The 22,489-nt window shown below is 44.1% G+C and overlaps 1 protein-coding gene across 1 annotated transcript in view; it reads left to right on the forward strand.

Annotated features, from left to right (window-relative positions):
* The first annotated feature begins 2,004 nt into the window (after nucleotides 1-2,004).
* WIPF1 (WAS/WASL interacting protein family member 1) overlaps nucleotides 2,005-22,489 on the forward strand; it is an 83,720-nt gene continuing 63,235 nt past the window's right edge. Inside the window, exon 1 of the mRNA XM_023514159.1 lies at nucleotides 2,005-2,224. The gene's annotated coding sequence lies outside the window, so the exon portion shown is untranslated. The remainder of the gene's footprint in view (nucleotides 2,225-22,489) is intronic.

The raw sequence follows: 22,489 nt of genomic DNA on the forward strand, positions 1-22,489 counted from the left end.
ATACCCAGATGATCAAAAATTATTTTATAACAAAGACATTTATATCAGAATGTTTATTGCAGCCCAATTAATAATAGCCAAGACATGGAAACAGCCCAAGTGCCCATCGACCTATGAATGGATTAAAATTATGAGATATGTACACCATGGAATACTATGCAGCCACAAAAAAGATGGAGACTTCACATCTTTTAGGTTTACCTGGATGGAGCTGGAACATATTCTTAGGAAAGTATCTCAAGAATGGAAAAAAAGTATCCTATGTACTCAATACTACTATGAAATCAATATATAATCACCTACACCTACAGTCATATGAATGGCAAAACATAACTACAATCCAGAAAGTAGAAGGGAAGAGGAGAGAAGGGTGGGGAGATGTGGGAGGAGGGAGGGTATTTGGGGGGACCTCACCTAATGTGCATAATGCAATGGTACATTTCAAAACTATTAAGAAATGAGTATAGTTGTGATGGATGTGTTACTTAGTTCAATGTAAGCATTTCACATTGTATATGGAAACAGTACCCTGAACCCCATAAATGCATCAATGTACAAAGTTATGGTTTAATAAAAAAGAAAAAGAGAGAGAATCATTTTGTTAAGACCTTCAAAAAATTCCACCCAGAGCACAGCTTAAGCAGAACATATGTAACTGCTTAGTTGAAAAATGGAACTGGCAGCTTAACCCAAAATGAGACATTTCTAAGTACATTCAAATTGAGTCATTATTTTTCATCTATGTAGTGTTTTGTTTTTCCAAAATTCCTTGCAATTTCAGACTCTAAAATGGCAAGTTTTACCATTATTTTAAAGCTAATGGCATGTCTATTACTTGGATAGCCATCTTGACTCAACTGTCTAATCAAATGTACAATTCGGTCCAAAAACCAGCCATCAGCTGTCAGAATGGTAAAATAGTTATATGTACTTTCCAAAGCCAGAGACGCAGTCGTGGGTGAGACTTCAGAGTTTTACTGTGGTCCAGTTCTGACTCTCACGACTCACTTCCTTACTTGGTATTCTCACATGGAAAGCTTTCTCGGGGATTATAGGGTAATATTTTCAAGAATTGGAACTTGTCTACAGTTACCTTTCTAAAAGCTAAAAAAATCCCTTTGAAGGCACTTTTTTAAAAGGAATTATACAAAGGTTGGCAAAAAGAAACACCTTTGGGGGTTTTGCACCGAGTCAAGTTGTACAAATTGCAGAATATTCCCCTTGTTCCAAGACATTATTTTATTCCTGCCTACTACTTCCTATCCACAAATTCCAGTATGTTTGGACCCTCCTGACAACTAGGGGAATTATAAAAAGAGGATGCTTACTATCAGGATGAGAAAGCTAGAAACGACGCCCCTGGCTTTCTTCCTATCAAGGACAGAGAGAAACATATCAGGTCACTCTCCCTGGTACACTTGCCAGCGCTTGGAGGACCCCCATGGCCAGTGCTCACATGGTGCCAGGAGCCCACCACCATCCTGCAGGAAGATGATCAGCCCTTTCAAGGGAAACCAAAAGCTGGCAGGGGGAAATGTCTGCCAGTTATTTAGCCCATGAAGGGCATACTGTCTGAGATCATGACCAAATAGATTGCATGTGAACTTGAAAGGGTCCCAGGAAATTCAGAGTGAAAGGTCGTGGTCACGGCAGGATCCAGAAATGTAAGCCAAGATTTGAGTTGTGCTGCTGTGATGGTGGTGCCCTTCACAGAGGAGCATGGGGACATCCTGGGTGCAGTGCCACCCAGGGCCCTTCCTCAGCAGCAGGGGTTGACCTGATGATAGGAAAGCACCCAAACCCCAGGCTGCACTGTGAGCGGGCTGCCCCTTCTCAGCTGCTGAATCCCAGTCCCTGGATGAGCAACCCTGGGGTTCACAACTCTGACTCTCTCTGCTTCCCTCTCGTCCCTTGTAGAATCAGAAGTGCCCAGAATCCAGACATTGTTCCCCCAGCTAATCTCCTCTTTACCTGTGTCCTAGAAACACCCAAAATAAGCTGGGGGACCACTATAGGGAGACAACTGTTCCTATAGACACAGGGTTGCCCTGTCTGAAGCAAGCAGCAAAACAGTCCTATCACATGCCTCTGACCGGTTAGAGAGGCAGTCAAAGAGGTGCCGTGAGGAAGTGTAATGTCACATGCAACATTTACAGGAAGCTGGCGAGAAGACAGCAGAGGAACTTGAGAGCTTGGTTGTTTTCTGCAGATTAAAGTAACACAGGTTAGTGTTTCTTTTTCCCCCTGAAAAACCTTTCATAGCCACTCTAAAACACCTGATTTTCTTTCCTTGAACTGTCTTTAACTATTTCTCTGATGTGAAGGACTTGGCTTTGGCTCTGAATGTAAGAGCCAGCACGTCGGTGGTAACTGCACATTGTGAGAGGAACCAGCATTGAGCCATTATGGTGAAAATTAAATTCTCAGAATCTCTTGCTTCCCTGTTTAGAACATCGGCGCCTCTTAAAAAACAAAACTTCAAATGTGCATTAAGTAACTAATTTTCATGGAATTCAGCTAGGCCTTTTGTCCTTTTTATCCATTAGCATAAATCTGAAATGGGGCAGATCAATTTGTATCTGCAGACATGTGGGGCGTTGAAAGGGGGTTAGAAAATGCGGAAATATTGTGTGTAAAACGTGCTGTAAGGCCGTGTGCAAAAGTTCACTGTATGTACTTTTCATCCGGTAAAACTCGTCTTTGGCTTGTATTTTATGTTAAAATAATTTCTCACATTGTTACAAATTCTTAAGTTTCTTTTTTTTTTTTCTAATCTCCCCGGCCCCCCAAATCTCTTACTGACATAAAATGGGAGTGTAAGAGAAGAGGTGGGAACAGCTTGAATATAGTCTGCCTGCACCAGCGCTTACGAATCGGGCCAGCCAGAGCTCAAGCCCAGCAGGGCCTGAACAGCCCATGCGGTTTGCCCGTCACTACAGCTTTAAAATGTCCTCAGCCTTGTGCTTCCTGTAGAAAGGAACATTTTGAAGAGTTCTACAAAAGAGCCAGAAAGATGGTCAGCGGTTGGAAAGTAGAAACCCAGAAACATGTAAAGGGACCAGGATTACTCCTCCCATGGCCACTGAGGGTTGGTTTAATAGAGAACTTCAGGTCGTTAAAAGGCATTTTTACATAAAGACCTACTGCTTTCAGTTCTATGAAAAAGGAAAATGTCTCAAGTCTGAATTAGGAGAAGGAAGTTACTATGTTACTGAACTGCTGTGCTCTTGAACAGGTTAGCCAAGCTGAGCTCTTTCTGGATGTTTTGGAAAACGTAGCAGGTGGCTTCTTGGGCTGCCTTAATAAGTTAATGGAGGCAGGGAGGATAACGACGAGACGAGACCAGGATTCCAACCTTCCTGTTTCATCTCTTCATTGGAGCCCAAGGTGTTCTAAAATGTGTTGAGGGCTGAGTGGACCCACAGTGTTGTTTATATCCCAGTAATACCAAGCAGCCAGAGCAGTGATGAAAGGGAACAATCATTGTTGATTTCACCCTCTGATTGCCGCATGTTTTTTTCACTTTTTACTACCATGTTGTGCAAGAAAATGGAGAGGAAGCTGACAGCACAAGAGAACATTCTAAGCTGGAGGTTTCCGCTTTAGAGGGTTCAGAAACCCCATGCCGGCTCTGGCAGAGGCAGCCCACGTTGCCATTGGATTGGGGAATGGAAAGGAGATTGGATTTATTGCTAGCTGGAGCCCCTCACACGAATGCCTGTAGGAGACATGCAAACAGGTGGGGTAGGACGGTCTCTTGTACGTGCTGCCACCCTCAGGGGCTGGGAGAGGCTTACAGCTTAGCAGCAGCTGGACATCCTGGAAGGATCTCTTCTTTCAGTTTTGTTTTGCTTTTTGAATTGTTCCTAGATCTTGGCTATTCAGGAGTTTTGCATTCTGCTAATCTCTTCCTCATAGTAGATATGGGCTTTTTATTTGTTGAAATATTTTCCAGATGGACCTAAGGTCCTTTTTTGTCAATGTATCTTTCCAAAAATTGCTGTTTCCAGTTCTTTGGGGAGTACCTTCTCTCCCTAATCATTTCTCAGCCTCTTTCCAAACTCTCCACTTTCACTGTGTTCCCTTTCGAGATCCAAAACAAAAGGTTTATAAAGTGTCATCGTTCTGCAACACCTCTGATTCCCAGGCCTGGAGTAGTTCTGGGGGGGGCAAGAGGAGGACATAGAATGGTAGGAGGTGGCAGATCCTTTGGGTAGTGGAGAGCACTGGGAGTGTTAACCTTGTTTGTCATTGTTAGACCGGAATGGCTGATGAGTTGAACACTGAGCTTGATTTGAATGTCAAAAAGGAAAGAGATGAATGGCTACCTTTAATCTGGAGAGAAAAATAGGTGAATTTTATGGTGAGGAACAGTACGGGCACATTCCTGAATTCTCTAAGAGGACTGGGGTCAACTTCTCAACTCTCTTTTCTCCCCCAGACCCTGACACACAGCAGTCTCCCCCACACACACACACAGAGTCCCGGATTCTGCCAGACAGGGACTGTGAGTTGGCATTCACAGATGCTTGGGTGCCCTGGGTGTAAGAGGGATGAAGTAGAGACATATATTAAACATTTGTGCTAGTAGGGAAAAATAAAATAAAATAAAAAACCACTCTGATGTGTTCAGCCTTTATAGCTGAACACATCCTTGGTCATCATGTTAAGTAGGCATGAGCCAGTCTGCAGGCCCAGCTCTCTGGAGAAGTTCCCACGCCTGTGTAAGGTAATACTGTTAATCACCATCAGTAATACTGGGGAATACTAGGTACCAGCGTTGGGGGGGGGGGTTGTATTAATAATTGTGGTTAAAGACACACCATAAAATTTACCATCTTGATGATGAAGTGCACAGTTGAATATTATTGAGCTTATCCACATTGTTGTGCATCTAATCTCCAAAATTATTTTCATCTTGCAAAACCGAAACTCCAGACCCACTAAACAACTCTCAATTCCTTTCCCTTCCCAACTCCTGGCAGCCCCCAATGTGTTCTCTGTCTCTGTGAATTTGACTTCTCTAGGAACCTCATATAAGTGGAATCATACAGTATTTCTCTTTCTGTGACTGTTTATTTCACTTAGCATAATGTCTTTAAGGTTCACCCACGTTATCACATGTGTCAGAACTTCCTTTTTAAGGCCAAATGATATCTTATGGTATGGAAACATCACATTTTCTTTATGTAGTCATCCACTTATGGACATTTGGGTGGCCTCCACGTTCTGGCAATTGGGAATAATGCTGTTGGGAACATGGGTTTGCAAGTATCCCTTTGAGACCCTGCATTTAGTTCCTTTGATATACACCCAGAAGTGGTATTCCTGGCGCACTCCCGGCTCACATGGCAATTGTGTTTTTAGCTTCTGACAGTTACTGTCATACCACCCTCCCTCCCCAAATACAGACTTGAAGGTAGCTCCTATTACAGTGTATCCTTATCATCTTTCTTTATGAACGCCTCAAACGAAGTGTTCATGTTTTGTTTTCTGGGTAATGAAGATCCAAAGCAGACTTGGGCTATTGTCCCAGGAAAGTGAGCGAAACCAGTGGAGGGGTGGCCATGGTAAGTGTTTAGGTTACAAATTTTCTTTTTTTTTTTTTTTTTTTGAGACGGAGCCTCAAGCTATCCCCCTGGGTAGAGTGCCATGGCATCACGCTCACAGCAACCTCCAACTCCTGGGCTCAAGCGAGTCTCCTGCCTCCGCCTCCCAAGTAGCTGGGACCACAGGCGCCCGCCACAACGCCTGGCCATTTTTTGGTTGCAGCCATCATTGTTGTTTGGCGGGCCCGGGCTGGGGATTTGAACCCGCCACCTTAGGTGTATGTGGCTGGCGCCTTAGCCGTTGGAGCCACAGGCGCCGAGCCGGTTACAAATTTTCTACAAGAAAACGGCAGGAGAGATGTGACGTACGGTTTGACTCGGTGCTTTGTGGTAATCCTGTTGTTGAAGGCGCTGTCTGCTAACTAAACCATGAGTGCACAATGTATGTGGTCGGACGGTTACGTATGCGAACTCATCTTAGAAAAAGTGCTACCCGCTTTACTGCTGAATATCTCTGTGGTCACCTTCCAAGTATTCCCCTTGGGGGGCTAGACACTGAAGCCAGCGCCTAGTCTACCCTTCAATGCTCTTTTTGTAGGACGAGTTCCAAACTTAATTGTCAGACCTCACAGGATGGCAGCGCTGATGGCCTTCTAGAAAAAGAGTTCCAGAATTGTTTTGGAAGGTGGTTTAGGTGTTCTTCTAGAGTTCCAGAATTGCTTTGAAAAGTGGGTTAGGTGTTCTTCTAGAGTTCCAGAATTGCTTTGAAAGGTGGTGTTAGTGCATAGCTTCCCAAGGGCATACTTCAAAGGTGACTGTAGTGATATTCAGCGACGAGGTATGTAGCACTTTTTTCTAGAATGAGTTTTGAGAACTTAATTGTCTGACCTCTTATGCTCGGTGACAGTACCAGGGAAGGGGCTGCCTGTGTGTCTGATTTTTTTTTACTCTGCCATTTCAATTTCACTCCATTTCATCATCAGTCAGAAGGTTGGTGCTGTTTAAAGAAAAAAAAAGTTGTCCTCTCTTTAAAAAAAAAGCATCAGAGAATGACAAGTCGCATTTGTTTGTTTATGAAAATGACAATAAACAGATGCATTCGTTTGTTTATGAGAGGACGCAGGAAACTATTCTTGGAAAATAATAAACTGGAAAAAGATAAGTCTTTGAAGTGGAACCCTGTCATGGGAAACAAACTGAACTGAAGAGGCACCTGTTCCTAGTTCGAATGACGTCCTGTGCCCGTTTCACCAGGGAGTACTCACATACCAGGAGCATTATAATTGCTTAGTGCTAGTGAGAAGTTACTGCTTGGAGACTAAATCCTTACCAGAGTGTCTATGTTGATGTTTTCTGGTGCAAATTAGGCTTCCTTTCTACCTGTGTTCATGCCTGTATTTTTAACATGATGTATTTTAAGTTCATTCATTGTATTGGTTGCCTGTGGCTTATAGTAGGATACATGTTTGTGTGCCCGTACACACAGAACTATATACGTGTGTGTGTGCACATATTACATGTATAATGGGGGAAATTCTTTAGGGCATATGTTTCCTCAACTAACAGTCATTAGATGATTTCTTGGAGCCCACAGATATTTGAAATGTGCTGCTAACTGCAGATGAGGAGCTTGTGGATATGTGTGTTATACTTAGAGATTTATTTGGAAGCTTTGTTAGTGAACTGCCCTTCTTTCGGTAAATCACTGCTTTATTGAATGGTGGTGGTTTAGAGTATCTTCTCTGATTTTCAGGCCAGCAATGGAAAGATGGCTTTAGAGACCTGTAGAATGGTTCCAACTCCTGAAAACTGGGTGTCGGGCAGACAGAGCGGCTGCCCAACACCTCACCAGCCTGCTATGCAGAAGGCTGCACGGAGGGGGCTGCCAGTGGAAGAGACACGGTGTCCCAGCTCTGCCTTCCCTTGCAGAGTGACTTCTAAGGAAAGTCCCAGTGCTAAAGTCATTTCGCTAAAGGAACGTTTTTGATAAATTGCCATCAGGCCCTTCCTGTGACCTCTTTCAAAGCAAACAGTGTGTGCTTTCGCTCTTTCTCTTCTTCCCTCTGCTCTCCCTCTTATTTCTGTTTCTAATTTTCACCTCTGCCATTGCGATCCCATTACCTTCTGAAAACTCAGGCCAGAACTTACTTGTGTGGACAGCATGCTTCCTGCCTTGGCCCTCTTCCCCAGAGCATCTAATAATCTTCCCTACAAAACAGGGACAAAGCAAGGCTAATGAGCATCGTTGCCAGGACAAAAATAGAGAGTTTTTCTACATGAATAATATTGTTCTAAGATAGCTCCTGATGAATCAAGAAGCAAGAAGAGTTTACTCTTTTTCTTCTCTTTTTTTTTTTAAAACCGGGTCTTCCGATGTCGCCCAGGCAGGAGGGCAGTGGCTATTCACAGGCACAGTCATAGCACATTCTAGCCTTGAACTCCAGAAGGAGGCAGCAAAAGAGGAAAGGGAATTGAAAAGGCCAGAGGATAATTTGCTCTTAAAGGCAAAAATGTTAGGTTATTCAAAAACTATTTTTTTCCTCTGCTTTGGTGCCAGGAACATCTGGCCTTGGGGAAAGTTTAGAAAAGAGGCTTTCAGATGCTGTTGTCATTATTTGAAACTTAAAGAGGTAGGTAAAAAATAGAATCTTAGAGTTTTTTAGAACTCAAAGGGACCTGAGAGAGCTTTATGCCCCTATTTTCAGATGGGGAAATTAAGGCCCAGAAAGGTTAGGTGATTTGTCTGTGGTTAGATTCGCTCCTTCGTGATGGCAGTGGCTGTAGAACAAGGCCCCCCCCCCCCCACCGACTCTGGCACTGGTCACCATAGGAGGAAGCAATGTTGAGAAGTCACAAGAGCTTTGGAATCTGGATAGCAGGCCCCCTCTGGGATCTACAGAGGCCACGCCCATGCCTAACTGTAGGAGACTCCCAAAACTCCAGCAGAGTGTTTATTCCTGGGAGACAACACAGCAATAAGGTTGTAATTTTATAGGTAGAAACCTAACCCTCCTACCTGGGGAAAGCTTGTATGCAGTGAGCAGGTCCTCCCAGAGCACAGAGGAGAACAGCCTAGGGAGGAAAAATTTCAGTGGTTTCCCAGGATTGACCAGGAAAACAGATCCTGAATTTTGTGGACATGAATATGGATTGATTAGTAGGGATGAGTATTAGGCTCGCCATTGCCTAGAGCAGTGGTTCGCAACCTTCCTAATGCCGTGACCTTTTAATACAGTTCCTCATGTTGTGGTGACCCTCCCCCCCCAAGCAACAAACGTAATTTTATGGTTGGGGGTCACCACAACATGAGGAACTGTATTAAATGGTTGCGGTATTAGAAAGGTTGAGAACCACTGGCCTAGAGTAAGCACTTGTAAGTCTTAGCCATCCTTAGCACTGATTCCAAGATTCCTGGTCCACCTTCTGAATATTAAATCAGCTTCCTGGGGATCCTTATCTCATATTCTGGACAATGGACATGGTCACTGGAAAGAAATGACATTACTTATAAATTCTGGTGAACTCAGCAGTGTTCTGTGAACTTTTAACACGGTTCAACCATTCCTAGTCTGATCTCTCTGGCTCCAACACAGAGGTATGTTTGGGAACTTCTGTGACTTAAAGCATGGTGACCTATCCCTCCTCTGGACTCTTTAGGATCTTTCCTGGACAGACAGAAGCCTCTGCTCTGTCAGTCCTACTTTCTTGCTCTTCTTCAAAATGCCACAAGCATTCTTAAAAGAAGAAAAAAAGATACAGTATGTGTGTCCTTCTATTAGAAATCACAGGCCCTTTTTGGACACGATGGTTTTTTATGTTTTTTTTTTTTCTTTTTGTCCTTTTTTGAGGGGGCATTTTCCCTTAATTCAGAAACATTTGTTGAGTACCTTCCATGTAGATTTCATATTCTAGCAGGGGGATATGAACCCTAATAAACAGTGCCTGGTGTAGTGTATTAGAAAGTGGGAAGGATAAGTGCTGCAGGAGAAGAGCCGCAGGGTAGGGAAGAGCAGAGTGGAGCACTGTCCTGGGCATGTGGATGCAGGGGTGGTGAGGGCGGCTGTCATGCAGAAACGGGAAGAGAAGGAGGCAAGTGTGGAGGAGGCAGAGTGGGCCTGGTGCCTTCAAAGAGAGTGGGGGAGCCGTGGACACTTGGGCTAAGTGGATGAGGGGAGGGATGTTGGAGGTGAGGTCCTGGATGCCCTTGTTAGCCATGGTAGGACTCTGGGAATGCAGGTCGTGAGGAATAGTTGGAGACTGGTTATTCTGAAGGTAGAGCCAATGAGATTAACAGCTGATTGAACAATAGTTAAGTAGAAGGGAAGAGTAAAGGAAGAGTCCATGGTTTGGGACCTAAGTGCAGGGGGAGTGGAAATGCCATTAAACTGAGATGGGGACAGCTGTAGGTGGGCAGTTTGTGGTGAAAGGGAGATATCAACAGTTTAGTTTGGGATATATTGAGCTTCAATGCTGGTTAGATAGGTATCCATGTGGAGATAGCAAGTGGATGGTCGGGATATACAGGTCTGGATATGGGAGTTAAAATCCTAGAATAAATTCACCCTTCTTAATGGTCTTAGTGGTTTACTTATTGGTTAAGTGGTTTATTTATTTATTTATTTTGAGATAGGATCTCACTTTGTCACCCTTGGTAGAGTGCCATGGCATCTCAACCTCAAACTCTTGGGCTTAAGCAATTCTCTTGCCTCAGCCTCCCAGGTAGCTGGGACTACAGGCATAGGCCACAACGCCTGGCAATTTGTGGTTGTAGTTGTCATTATTGTTTAGCAGGCCCAGGCAGGGCTCAAACCTGCCAGCCTCAGTGTATGTGGCCAGTGCCCTACTCACTGAACTATGGGTGCTGAGCCAGTCTTGGTGGTTTAATAGCACTCTTGAATTCATTTGTAGCTTCTAGAATATCTGTAAAAAACATGGAATGGGGGCATGGCACGGTGGCTTACACCTGTAATCCTAGCACTCTGGGAGGCTGAGGCAGGAGGATTGCTTGAGCTCAGGAGTTCAAGACCAGCCTAAAGAAGAGCAAGATTCCATCTCTACTAAAAATAGAAAAAATTAACCAGGTGTTGTGGCAGGTACCTGTACTCTCAGCTACTGGGGAGGCTGAGGCAGGAGGATTGCTTGAGGCCAAGAGTTTGAGGTTACAGTGAGTTAGGATGAAGCCAGGACACTGTAGCCTGAGCAATAGACTGAGACTGTGTTTCGAAAACTATATAAAATAAAACAAAAACCATGGAATGGGATTCTGTGCAGTAACTTACTTATTGAACAGAGAAAAAGTTCTTTTGGGTAAATAGGAGTGGAATAGTCAAGATTCTTGTCTCAAACCATCTTTCATGGCTCATGCCCCAATGATTCCATAATTCCTAATTTAAGGAAGATTCCCCCCTACTTTTTTTTTTTTTTTTAATGATATGGGCAAAAGCAATGCCTAAAAAAATCAAGCTTTCCTTTGCTTTTATATATACCAAAGCAATTGAAGGAAATATTGTAAATTTTATGTTTATGGAGATTTTATCTTAAGTCAAGTTGCATTTATTGTAATTGAAACAGGCATTATCTAGTTATACAAATTTTAATGAATTAGTCTGTGCTGTTTTCCTATGGAAAAGATGGTATAGTCAGCCCTTATGGATGGAAAATATTCAAAAACCATTAAGAAAATAACTATACAGCAATGAAAAATAATACAAAAATCAATACAGTACATGCATAACTATTTACATAGTATTTACACTTCTGTATTATAAGCAATATAGGGGAGATGATTTAAAATATAATATCTGGGAGGATGTGGGTAGGTTATACCCAAATACTATGCCATTTTATATCAAATACTATGCATGGGGAGATTTGGGTATCTACAGGGGTTCTGGAACCAATCCTTCATGGATATTCAGGGACAACTGCATATAATCTTTATTCAAGAGGGAGAACTCTGAGTCCTTATGGATCTAAGTCTGTGCAAGACTATTAACTTATATTTGACCTCTGAAATCCTTTTTCGGTTTTGGTTTTTAGTCAGCCTGTGAGGACAAAAAACATTTATTTTAAAAAACACCTAAATTAGGGCGGCGCCTGTGGCTCAGTGGGTAGGGCACCAGCTCCATATAATGAGAGTGGTGGGTTTGAACCTGGCCCCGGGCCAACTAAAACAGCATGACAACTGCAACGAAAAAATAGCCAGGCATTGTGGCCAGCGCCTGTAGTCCCAGCTACTCAGGAGGCTGAGGCAAGAGAATCATTTAAGCCTAAGAGTTGGAGGTTGCTGTGAGCTGTGATGCAACAGCACTCAAGGGGGATGGAGTGGGACTGCTCAAAAAGAAAAAAACCTCCTAAATTAGTACACTGGAATAACACTGGCATTTCCCAGCCCAAACTGAGACTAAAAATATTTAATTCTCAATCTTGTCCTCAGCGTTCAAGGACATTGATCAAATTCATCTTTAAATTATCTGTGCCCCAGAGGCAGGCACTGCTCTGAGCCCCACTTTCGGAGGAGGGTACCTCGGGTGAAGTATCCTGACTGCCTACCTCAGGATTCAGGGTCTGTCTGCATTCAGCCCCCCAGTAGCAAGGAGTAAAGTAAAACACACGAGCGCACCTCAGTAAAACCGCATAGACCAAGCGGAAACCCAGAGGGATCTCCCTTGTGACAGACTAGAGCCCGGGGCGCCATTCAGAAATCCAGGCAACTCCTAAACCAGCCCTTGAAGTGGGAGGGTCACGTTGCGGAGCAGCCTCTCCTGGTGCAGTGGTGTGGCTACCTGGGCATCTGACACCTGTGGGCTGCGGACATGCCCCTTCCTCAGACCCACGAGGGAACGCCCGGCCTTCTCTTGCACAGAAGCACGTTGGTGCCAGCTGGCAGCAGCTGTCCCTGGCTGCTCCCAGAAGGCGCCTGGCAACTGGGAGCCTGCCAGCCAGCCGCCCCAGGGAGACCTGAGTGAGGACTTGTGTGAGCTTTGGCAGCAGTCCAGGACCTGGGGGCTCTGGCCTCAGCTCAGGGTTCAGAAAGGAGAGCTGGGCTCTGTCCCCATAGTGCCAGCGTCACAGCACTGTTGGGCGTCCAGGGCAGCTTCCCGTGGCCCTACATGGGGGCCCTTGGAGGAGCAGCCTCCCACTCCCCAGAATGGGTAACAGCCCTGTCTGCACTGGTTCAGACTTACTGGCCATTAAAATATTGAGATGCCTCAAAAGAAGTTAGTGAATAGTCACCTAAGTGTACCCACAGGACCCCTAAGACATGTGCCATTATGCAGCAACTAAAGGCCATGTGTGGGTGGCCCCTATAGCTCAGCAGATAGGGCACCAGCCACATACACAGAGGCTGGAGGGCTCGAAACTGGCCTGGGCCTGCTAAACAACAATGACAACTGCAACCAAAAAATAGCTGGGTGTGTGACAGGCACCTGTAGTCCCAGCTACTTAGGAGACTGAGGCAAGAGAATCACTTAAGCCCAAGAGTTTGAGGTTACTGTGAGCTGTGATGCCATCACACTCTACCCAGGGGGACAGCTTGAGACTCTGTCTCAAAAATAAATAAATAAAGACCATCAGTGCCTGGCATAGCACAAGGTGTCAGGACCCTGCCCCAGCATCAGTGAGTGACCTGACTGCTTAGTGCCTGTACCTCACTAGTGCATAAAGGTTTTGAATATTGTCCCTGTTCTACCCCAATAAAATGAAACACTGAAGGCTTTTCTGTGAACAGGTGATGACACATTTGGATTGGGGTTCAGGAGGGCGAAGCTGAAACCTGTAATTGTGTCCTTAGTTCACTGGTTCTCTGATATGGGCCTGTTGATAGCATCCCAGGCCTTTTTTCATTATCTAGAAAGAAAATAACTGCAGCTGTTATGACCAGAAAGGTAATCAGCAAAGGTCAAGCATGGACCCTAGAAAGGATTTTAATTTATGTTTTTACAGGGCCCAAAGTTTCAGAAGATTTGAATTTCACAGGAAGACACCTTTCCCTCCACTTGGTTTCGGTTGCAGTCCTGCCTGCCATTAGAAACATGGTTATTACAGCCAACTATGGCTTGTTTGCTCCCACAGTTCAGTTGGTGACCACCTGCCCAGAGGAGGTGAAAGGTTCATTATGAGCTGAGCTCCACTAATCTTGATTTACTGGTGCCAAACACTTGTCTTTTGCAGCTGTGAGGGAAGTTTTCAAAGTTGATTTATTTTTGAGCTACACTAGCTGTACCACATGGTTTTTTAAAAAAAGAATCTTTCACAAACACAGTAAATACCCACAGATGCTAGATTCCAGGGGCATGTGAGGGATCCTTGTGCCCATCCACAAAGCACCAGACTGATTTTTAGCTGGTGCAAGAAACACTGCATTCTTTATCACGGAGGTTTTCAACCTAAAGTCTATGAACTGGATGGAAAAAAACAGTATGTCTTTATTTGTCACTAACATCTAACTGAAATTTTGCATTGTCTTTGATTATGAATGTAGCCAGCACACTGCAGTTGAGTTAATAGCACTTACGACATCATCACCAATAGAAAGTATAGATGTTTTCTGTCATTAAGTGATAGATAGATTATAAGATGATACCCAATGATCTCTACCTCCTAAAGTCCATGCCCTGGTATAAATCTCCATGTATGGGCTGGATTTAATTATTCACTTTTGGCAAATGTGGCAGAGAGGATGGCATTTGAGATTTGGTTATAAAAAGGCTGTGGCTTCCATCCTGGGGGCTTTCTCTCCCTTGCTCACTTTGAGGGAGGCCAGCTACCATGTTATGGGGCTGCCCTACAGAGAGACCCACCTGGGAAAGAACTGAGGAGGCCATTGACCAACAGTCAGACAGGAATTGAATCCCGCCAACAACATGTGAGCAAGCTTGGCAGCAGATCCCCCCCCCCCTCCAGTCAAGCCTTCAGAGGGGACCACATTCCCAGCTGGTTGTAGTTATTGATTAGGCCTTGAGCCAGAGGCATCCAACTAAACTGTGCCTGAATCTCTAACCCACAGAAACTGTGATACAATAAATGTGTGTTGGTTGGTTTAAGCTACTTAGTTCTGGGATAATTTGTTACATAACAGTAGACTAACTAATAAACATTACAGTTGCAGATTATCTTCAAGTAGTGTTTATACTCATTACCACTTACAATTTATAGTGATTATTAGACTGGCCACTAGATCTTGTTATTTAATGTACAAATGAAGAATCAAAACATTAATGTATGACAAATGTGTTTTAAATAATTTTGATACTGTGTGTGCATTGAAATTGACCAACTGTTACCTCTTAAAGTCTTTAGGCTTTATGGATAATTCATAATTGTAGATCAACCAGTTAAGGAGAAGAAATACAGCACCTCTTAGGAGGGCATTATGATACGTGTTGTAGCTGTTTCTGCTTTGTGATGTTTATGGTTAAAAATTCAAATCCTAAACTTGCCAGCTTTGTAACCCCCAGAAAGTTAAAATGAAGATGATAATTTCCTTATAGGTAGGGCTGTCCAACAACTGGTAGGCATAAGTGCCAACCAGCCAGAATAAATGCCAGCCTGAAAAGCAGCCAGTGGGTCACAGTGAGCATCTGCCTGCATATAGGAGAGTGTGGCTCTGTTGAGGGGAGATGTGTGCACCCCACGAGCACTTCTGGCACAAGGAAGGGATCCCTGCTATGCCTTCAGGAGAGTATTTTCAAAGTTTGACGATTGTGTTACTGCTGGACTGTGAGAGAATTTTAGGAGGCATATGGATAAACTTTTTTATTTTATCTTTGATTATTTATCTCTGTCATCTCCTCTTTAATGTTTCTTCTCTCCCTAATTTAGGCCTGAAAACCCTGTGGTCTACAGCAGGGCAGATGAGCCTGCCTTCAGTGTCTTCTTCCCCACATCAGAATGAGCTTGAGAAACACATTTCTCAAAATGAGCACAAATTTGGCCATAGCACCACTGCTTAAACAGCTTTCCCACACCTCCTGGCAAAAGTCCATTCTTTTTTTTTTTTTTTTGAGATAGTTTCACTCTGTTGCCCAGGCTAGAGTGCTGTGGGGTCATAGGTCACAGCAACCTCAAACTCCTGGGCTCAAGCAATCCTCCTGCCTCAGCCTCCTGAGACTATGGGACTATAGGTACCCACTACAACAACACCTGGCTAATTTTTCTATTTTTAGGAGCAGTGGGGACTTACTGTTGCTCAAGTTGGTCTCGACCTTCTGAGCTCAAGCAGTCCAACCACTATGGCCTCCCAGAGTACTGGGATTATAGGTGTGAGCCACTGCGCCTGGCCCCTGCAAAAGTCCCAACTCCTGACTGCTGCCTGAGCCCAGACCACTGTTCCAGCCTCACCTCCAATGCCCATTCCCTAGGCCCCGATGTCTAGCTAATCTCACAATAGCCGTGCCCCATGGGCTCTTCCTTCTCACTTGTGGAATGCTCTTCCCTGTCCCCTTGCCCCATAAACTGCATTCAAGTACAGGCACAGCCTGGTGTCTGCCCCACCGTGAAGCTGTCTGTGTCCACCGCTGTGCTGCTCCCACAGCGTTGTTCCTGGCCCAGTCACACCCAGTAGCATTACTTGTTCCCATGACTTCCTCGTCTCTTACCTTGACACTCCCCCACCTTCCACCCTTGCTGCTGACACAGGGCCTGACCACAGCTTAGACATAGTATGGGTCAGCCGGATGAGAGGATAATGGGAAATGCTGAATATTTTTTTCCAGGAAAAAAAAATCTTTTGTAGCTGTAAGTAGGGATCTTGAGAATATAAGAGTAGTTAGATAGGAATTTTTGCTTTTGCCTGTAAAATAACCTGACTTGATGCCATGAAGATAAAATAGAATTTAGAATACTAATTGTGTCATGTTCACACATATTCTTAGGCAATTTTCCCCTTATACTTTCACTCTGGTAACAATGCAGTGTTACTTACATTAGGTTGATGAATCAACCCATTCTAAATGACTTGCCAAGCAAGACACCTAGATTTTATTACAGTTGAGTGTATCAGCCAGGTCACGTCACCTCTCTGAGTTTTAGTTACCTTATTTGTACACTGAAACAGTTTCCTCAGTCATATCTAAATATTTTTTAAATCCTAAAGCATTTTTTTTTTTTTTTGAGACAGAGCCTCAAGCTGTCCCCCTGGGTAGAGTGCCGTGGCATTACAGCTCACAGCAACCTCCAACTCCTGGGCTCAAGCGAGTTTCCTGCCTCCGCCTCCCAAGTAGCTGGGACCACAGGCAGCCGCCACAACGCCTGGCTATTTTCTGGTTGCAGCCGTCATTGTTGTTTGGCGGGTCCGGGCTGGGGATTCGAACCCGCCACCTTGGGTGTACGTGGCTGGCACCTTAGCCAGCTGAGCTATAGGCGCCGAGCCAATCCTAAAGCATTTTATGGCTTCCAGGGTCTTGAATTTGGGGACTGCTGGCCATAGGCTTGTTGTGCTCTTAATAATATATATGTGGCACTTCTGAAATTTTACTTAGGAGCAGAAATATTAAATATATGCACTCTTCTGACCTAAGCCTATTTAAGATGAGGATCTTCTGAAACTGCCTCCTGCAGTGTTGACAGGGTACATGAACTGAGCTTTCTTTTATGTGGCCAGAGGGAGTCTAAGCCTTCCCCAGGCCATTTGCACTATGTGTCAAGTGAGTTTAAATGGTTCAGTCTTTGATTCAGTACTCTGTTTCTGTTATTTATTCAATAGCATAATCGTAGCTGTGCACAAGGACTTATGTATAAGGATATTAATGTGAACACACTTTTTTTTTAATGTGAGCACAATTTTAAAAGCAAAGCAAGAAGTAACTAAATGACCAGCACGAAGAAAATGTTAAGTGTTAAGTAAATTAATGAATACCATGCAGTTGTTAAAAACCATGTTTTCAAAGACTATTTTACATAAATTGTACATGAACTTTATGGCCACCCTGTCTAACAAAAATTGGATTCAAAACTACAATCAGGCTGGGTATGGTGGCTCATGCCTATAATCATAGCACTTTGGAAGGTCAACACAGGATTGCCTGAGGCCAGGAGTGCAAAACCAGCCTGAGCAACATAGTGAGCCTTTTTCTCTACAAAAACATAAAAAACAGCCAAGAATGGTGGCTGTTCTCAGCTATTTAGGAGGCTGAGGTCGGAGGAACACTTGAGCCCAGGCATTGGAGGTTGCAGTCAGCTTTGAGGCAGAGCGTGTCCCAAGTGGGTTCTTGATTTCACACTGGAAAATATTCAAGCATGAGCCAGCTAGTGACAGAAAGTTTATTGAGAGACAACAGATACAACTTTGGGGACCCTATTCGGGTAATGGTGACATTTTTAAGGCATCCAGCTTAGTAATTCACCATCCTCGGTGATCCCAGGCTGGTGACTTGCTGGTGACTTCCTTGTTTAGAGTGGTTCGGGTCTGGTATTGGCCAAAATGTCCGCGCTCAGGCCCTCCCAACCTCCTTTTATGCCTTATCCCTGTATTCACACCACTGCATTTAGTCTGGGCAACAGAGCAAGACCCTGTCTCAAAAAACAACCAAACAAAATGACATCATTCTAATCCTAATTTTAAAATATTTTAGACATATGTAAGGATTGGAGGGAAATATTTGCAAAAGTTAACAATGTATATTTCTACCCAGTTAGACTATGACTAACATATCTTCTTGAAACTTACTTGTACTTGCCATTTTCCACAGTAGACTTATGCTGCCATCATAATTTAGGAGAAAAAAATCATCTGAAATGTTTTCAATGACTGTCAGACAAAAAGATGTGACACCCAGTGTCTGGGAGCACCAACTCAAGAGTGCTCCAGACACATCCAAATACTTCTGTAGGGGCGAAAGGGACGTGGGTGAAAACAAGCTGCTGACAGTGAGCGTGGTAGAAAAGAGAAAGAGGCCATGGTGTGTCACCGCAGGGGACACTTTGGCAGAACTCACCCCTGCTCTGCAGTGCTGGAGGGGACACTGTAGCATCTCCTACAGGCACTGGCTCTCTCAGTGCTGTTCCCAGCCCCAAGCCCATGACTTGCTGCCGTCCCCTCAGCTTCCCTCTGACCCTGAATCCTAAGAAGGAAGACCTCCAAGAAGGCACCCTCACCATGTCTGTTCTTTTGGGGGTGATTTTTATGAAGTCCTTTTCAGAAATCATTAATTCACTGAGCTCAGAGCATAATATATTATCATGTAAAACTGCCGACATGATACATATATGTACAAAGATAAAATACAGTATGCATCATGCATCCGGGAGTGTGTCACCTTACAGTGTAAACTCCAGAAGCACTTTCCAGTATCGTGGTAGGGTGCTGACCAAGTCTCTCACTACTAAGTATAAGATTCCTGAGGGCTAGCTCAGGGCTGAGTCTTCTTGGTTGCTTCCAACTGCTTCCTAGCAGTTCCTGGTGTGTGATAAGCATTAAATAGTTCTAGAATGTGTACATAGGTTAATAAGACTCATAATGAGTGGTGCCAAGAAAAATGCTCATCGTGAGACTAGGAGAGTAAGCAGCAGACTCTGTCAGGCCTCCTTAATAGAGAGGACGGGCAATACAAGAGACAGGAGACTCAGGACAAGCTCCACAGGGGGGCCAGGCAGTCAGAACACAGGGCCAGACCATTTGGGTCCAGATTATGTCTCTGCACTTATAGACTTGCTGGCCTTGGTCCAGTTATGTTACTTGTCTCTGCTTCAGTTCCATCCTCATCATCATATCCATCTCATAGAGTTGTGAGAATCAAATGAGGTAACACTTATAAAAGTTCCTAGAACACGTATCACATAGTAAGAGCTCAACAAATGTTAGTGGCCCCAGGGTTATTCTTGGTATTAACACTATTAGAATGATTAAGACGAGGCACCTGAAAACTGCCATGCACCCCCATCCCAGGAGGTGGCTGGTTCCTCTCTGCCCCCGTGTCGCTGACTGACTGGCTCAGCTGTTTCTTTTAGCCTCTTGCCTCTGTGATGCAGTCAACAGGCTGCCCCCTCTGTAGTTGCCAATACATTCTTCTGAGACGAGGAGGGGCCTGAGCTACCTGGCATGTTACCTTGTCCTTGTCTGAGCAGAGCTTTTCATACCAGGTCAGCTCTCTAGCCCCAGGGCCTGCTCGCACCCAGTTGGCCATAGGTGCGGTAGGCCCAGCTGCACTTGATCTCAGAAGCGAGGTGTAGTAATGAAGGAAGCACTTGTAATTATGGGATTTAAAATTATTCTGGAAAGAGAACTTGAAGAATATAAAAGAAAGGTTTTTTAAAAAAAAAAAAGCCCTGAAGGGACAAGATGACCTTTACTATTTTCCCTTCTAGCAAACCGATTCATTTTCCAAGGCCTACTAGTTACTGTTAAAATCCACAAAGGAAATTGTGACTAAGAAGTGTGGAAATGAAAGGAAGCCTCAAAGGCCTCTACTGACCCTCTGCCTTCGAGGCCACACCCTTTCCACCTCTGTGTCACTTCATACTGTATCTTATCTCCTTTCTGGCATCTTTATTCATGATATGAATAAAGGCAAGAAAGCGTAATGTGGTTTATAAACTACACAGATGCCACTGGGCCTTCTGATTATTTCTGCAGCCACACGAGACTGTGGGGCAAGGCCTGGTGGGGAGCAGCAGCACCCCGCAAGGTGCACTCCCTGTGTCTGTAACGCTGACCCAGACTTTCAGCTTTGCACTGCTCCCTGTGTCCTCAAGGTGATGAAAACAATAACATTTCCCTCCTGGACGTCAGCCCATTGCCCCTGTCAGCGACACTAGCACTGGAGTCATGTCTGCTAGAAATTGCTGTTTGCTGCGATGTCTGTAGCTCAGGATGCAGCAGACAGCAGGGAGGTGACAGACAGGAGGCATCTGTGCTTGCAGGCTTTGTACCGTTGTGGTTCTTTCTGGGCTCTCTCCTTCCCAGATGCCTGGGATTTGGTATTTCTCCTGGCCAGAGAGTAGCTCTGGAAACACTGAACACAAAGTATTTGATCCCGTATTGCTCAATGTGTTTTCTTCCAGAGCAGCCTAAACGGTTATGTTGGGTTTTATGAGCGTCAGAGGGTTGCTGACGGGCGTGCCACCTAGAGAGACAATCTGCAGAGTTTGGGCCGAGCGTAGACAAAATCTTCGCCTCCTGGGCCCAGCTTCAACATTAGAACCAACACCTGAAGAAGGGACAGCCCCATTTAAAATGTCTTAATTGTCCCCATATGTGGTCTTGGCCCCAAAGGTTTTGAACTAAAAAATCTCACTATCCAGTTGAAGGTCAGTTTTCACATATTAAAGTTTAGTCATTCTTTCTTGTCTTCCTCTGAAGAAATGAAAATAAAATAAGTAAGGCATCAGTTGTGAGATGAAATTTCCTTGAGGGACCAAAACCAGAGGGCTCTTTGGGCTTCCTTAACCCTATCTGCAATAAATGTCTCAAAATAACAATAAGAACTGGATTTAAAAAAAAAAAAAGACTTTTGCTCACAAGGAACTTCTCAAACGCAAGTCGTTTGAAAATAAAAATACAGAACTTTTTGAAATTTCAGTAGCCACCTATTCTCTTAGAAAAAGTAACTGCTTTTGCAGAAAACTATAAATGAGTTTCCAAACCAAATAAGACATGAACTTTACTGCTGAAGTGTTCATTTAATTTGGAGAATGCATTTAAGTGCTCAAAACTGGAAAATTCAAGATTGGTCCTTTAAGGGATTATAAGGGCAGTGCCTCTGGCTCAGTGAGTAGGGCACCGGCCCCATATACTGAGAGTGGCAGGTTTGAACCCAGCCCTGGCCAAACTGCAACAACAAAATAGCCAGGCGTTGTGGTGGGCGCCTGTAGTCCCAGCTACTTGGGAGGCTAAGAGAATTGACTCAGCCCAAGATTGCTGTGAGCTGTGATGCCACCACACTCTACTGAGGGTGACAAAGTAAGACTCTGTCTCTAAAAAAATAAAATAAAATAAAAAAATAAAGGATTATAACAAGTATTTTAGGTATCCTCCTTTCTTAGCTCTTTAAGGATGACAAGCAGGAAGGAAGAGCCATGGAAGTCCTTGGCAGAGGCCACGTGATGGAGGCTTGGAAGGAGCTTCTGATCCCATGGTGGCTTCGGGAAGGATGTCAGGCTTGGCATTTCAGCAGGGGTCAAGGGCCCATCATCTCATGGAGAGATGTGAAATCCTCCAATGTACATGTGATTCTGATTCCGAGGCCACGTAGGGTGGATGTCACTTCCCTTAAATCCATCTCGACCTCAGGATGGATGATCCTTTCATTCCCTTTAGCATAGAACAAAATCACTGGAGAAGTGCCCACCCTCAGTTTTCCTGCATGTGTGTAGCCATGGCCAAGGTAAACTCGTCTCCTGGGATTATTTTCGGTTGAAATGAGCTGAGCTGTTTGTTTCCTCTGAGCCATAGACAGATGCTTTTTGAACTGTCTTTGTGTTTGAGGGATGTTTTTTTCATGGTATCAGCACACCATTTCCTCCAAGTCATTACTTTGAAACAGTTAGTTTTGCAGAGGGAGAAATTCCTGCTGGCCACAGGCCTAGCCAAGCAAAGTGATGATTGAGGGATGGCAGTAAAACTTGACTGGTGTATTTCATGTTTTGGGATGAGTTCATAAAATGATTCCTCACCCACTAATAGTGTGGGTTGCCATCTGAGCTCACCAGGAGAAAACTGCATTTTGCTAATATCAGGCATTGGGCTAAGCTAAAATAATGTCCTGAGATGACCTTTGCAGGCTCTTTTCCCTCTGAGAAGTCCATGGAACTCTTTTGAACATGGATTTCTACTTAATCTTTGATACTTCCAGCTTCTCTGGTCCTTATAAATTTTAGGAACTATGAGTTAGAGAAAACACATTTTTTAACTTTTTATTATGCTTTATTTTTAGCAATGAAAAATCTTTGAATACTTTTAAATGTGGATGTACAGACATAAACAGTGCTTTTTTTTTTTT

This window comes from Otolemur garnettii, unplaced genomic scaffold (genome assembly GCF_000181295.1).
Source record: "Otolemur garnettii isolate 467f Iridium unplaced genomic scaffold, OtoGar3 scaffold00048, whole genome shotgun sequence".
NCBI classification, from domain to species: Eukaryota; Metazoa; Chordata; class Mammalia; order Primates; family Galagidae; genus Otolemur; species Otolemur garnettii.